This window comes from Triticum dicoccoides, chromosome 7B (genome assembly GCF_002162155.2).
Source record: "Triticum dicoccoides isolate Atlit2015 ecotype Zavitan chromosome 7B, WEW_v2.0, whole genome shotgun sequence".
In the NCBI taxonomy this organism is placed as follows: Eukaryota; Viridiplantae; Streptophyta; class Magnoliopsida; order Poales; family Poaceae; genus Triticum; species Triticum dicoccoides.
In genome coordinates this window covers 656,731,087-656,734,277 of record NC_041393.1, presented here as the reverse complement: position 1 = coordinate 656,734,277, position 3,191 = coordinate 656,731,087, and positions in this window count along the sequence as shown.

Genomic DNA, 3,191 nt, shown 5'->3' with positions numbered 1-3,191 from the left:
TGTCCTACTAGTGTTCATGAGGCCAAGAAGATCGTGTGCCCTCTTGATCTGCCACGCATTAGATACCATGCATGCATCAACGATTGCATAATTTATCGGAAGGAGCACGCGGAAAAAACAAGTTGTCTGGTGTGCAATGCTTCTCGATACAATAAGGCCGGGAAGAAATGTCCCCAGAAAGTTGTATGGTACTTACCGATCACTCCCCGTCTCCAGAGGTATTTTGTAGATCCCAAGGAAGCAAAGCTAATGCGCTGGCACGCGGAGAGGAAGAAGCCCGACGATGGAGATGATCCGAAGCTGAGACACGTGAAGGATGGAAGCCAATGGAGAGCGTTGAACAACTTCTATCGGTATTTTGAATGTGATGCAAGGAACATCGTGCTCGGCGCGTGTACCGATGGCATGAATCCGTTTGGCAACCAGAACACCAACCATAGCACATGGCCCGTGTTTGTATGGATGTACAACCTCCCCCCTGGTTGTGCATGAAATCAAAGTACATTCACATGAGCATGCTTATTCAAGGGCCGAAAAAACTAGGAAATAATATTAATTTGTATCTGGGACTACTTCAAGAGGAGTTAGACACGTTATGGAAAACACCGGCCAAGACATGGGACGCCAGCAAAGGTGAGTATTTCAACATGAGAGCCGTGCTGATCACGACAGTGCAGGACTATCTCGGTTACGGATATGTGGCAGGCCAGGTGTGCCATGGATATTGCGGATGCACGCGGTGCATGGATGATACGACGTCTCAGCAGCTAACGTCAAGGAAAGATGGCGGGTCTGGGAAAATCGTGTACATGGGGCATCGAAGATGGCTTGAACAGGATGACCCATGGAGAAACCGTGGAGATCTATTCAATGGTAACGCTGAGCATCGAGGACCTCCACGTAAGCGGAGCGGTGCCAAAATCGATGAGCTGTTGAAAAACTAGAAGGAGTGCCCCGCGCCGGGAAAGATGATGAGAAAGGCGCCGGATCCGCTGCTGAAGGTATGGAAGACGAGGTCTGTGTTCTGGGACTTGGAGTACTGGCACAAACTCGATACACCTCATTGCCTTGATCAAATGCATATCTGTAAGAATGTCCTTGAGAGCTTGCTCGCAACACTGATGAACATACCGGATAAGACCAAGGATGGGCCGAAGGCAAGAAAAGACTTGCAAGATTTGAAAATTAGGGAAGATCTGCACATGCCGCCCCGTAAAATGTCAGACGAGACAGAGACGGAGATAGAGGCATGGGAGAAGAAGGGCAAGAAAATAAAGAAAGAGGATTATTGCCCCCCTTCTTGCTTCACCTTAAGTCAGGCTGAGATCAATGCCTTCTTTAAGTGCCTTACCAGAGTCAAAGTTAGTTCCGGTTACTGCGGCAAGATAAGCAGATATCTAGACACGGACAAGAAAAGGTTCAGCGGGATGAAGTCTCATGACTGTCATGTGATGATGACGCAGATACTACCTGTTTCCCTTAGAGGGATAATGGACAAGCACGTCCGTGACACGCTTATTGGTCTCTGCAACTTTTTCGACGTCATCTCTCGAAAGTCGATCAGTGTGAAGCGGCTCCAAAGGCTACAGGAAGAGATCGTTGTGATACTGAATGAGCTTGAGATGTACTTCCCGCCCGCGTTCTTTGACATGATGGTGCATCTGTGTGTCCATACTGTGGATGACATAATAGACCTGGGGTCGTCATTCCTGCACAACATGATGCCATTTGAGAGGATGAATGGGATCATCAAAGGATTCGTTCGTAACATGTCCCGTCCGGATGGAAGCATCGTCCATGGCTATTTGGCACAAGAGTGCATCTCTTTCTGTGAGAATTTTCTATATGGCGCAGACCAGACGCCTGGTGTTAGTGTTGGTTTGCCCGTTAACAAGCACGATGGGAGGCTCGAAGGAGATGGTCACTGCAACGGTCGCAGAGAACTGCACGTGGCATACTCAGATCGACGTAGTGACTTTGACAGAGCAAACTTGGTAGTGCTACAACACCTAGAAGAGGTAGATCCTTTCGTGGCACTGCACAAAGAAATTATCGCAAAGAAGTATCGTGACCGGGGGGTATGCAGGACGGACGCCGAAGTTACTAGAGAGCACAACTCCACTTTCCTGCATTGGTTCAAAGAGCATATTATTGCTAATCCTCCGGAGGAGGGCTCTAAGGACGGATTGCTCATATACGCCTTAGCACATGGCCCCTCGCCCAACCTCGTAACCTATCAGGCATATGATATCAACGGATACACGTTCTACACGGAGGCCAAAGATATGGACAGTGATGATCAGAACTCAGGGGTGACGATGGAATGCATGACCGGCAGCGACAATGGCGCAACTAAACGATTTTATGGAAGGGTCGAGGAGATCTGGGAGCTTGACTACTCTGGACTGCACAACACGACGATGTTCCGTGTCAGATGGGCTAAGAATGTCGAAAGAGAAAGCCGGATTTTCACTACCATGACTATACCCGACGCCAAGAGCGCTACTGTGAACGCTATCGCAAAAAATGAGCCATGGGTACACGCTAAGCACGTGACACAATGCTTCTTCATAACTGACCCGCGCAATCCCAGCTGTGTTGTCCTGAGGAGAGGCAAAAGGAACATCATTGGAATGGATGGAGTCGCCAACGAGGAAGACTATGATCAGTACGGCAACCCAATGAGGGAAGATGACGATGATGATGAAGTATACGTCAAAATAAGAATCAATACTACATTACCTAAGAAAAATCGTACTCCATTGAAAAGGCAAAGTCACAATGAGGGGCTCAATTATTCTTCGACGAACAAGAAGGGAAAGAAGCTGACTCAAAAACGAAAACTTCAGCACTGAGGAAACTTATTTTATCGGTCAAATGATGTAATATATATATATATATATATATATATATATATATATATATATATATATATATATATGTTCCTATTTTGTATACACACTTAGCCATTATTATGCATGGGTCCAATGATGTGTAATATATATGTTCCTATTTTGCATACATATTTAACCGTCAAATGATGCAATATATATCGCCCTCCCTTCGTTCACTGCCCTCGGGAAATAAAAGTGGGATAAAATAAAGGAAAAGAAAAAGGAAAACTGGCAGTAGCGAAGGTAGTAGCAGCGCGTTTTGCCTAAACCGCTACAGATACTGAAGTTAGTAGAAGC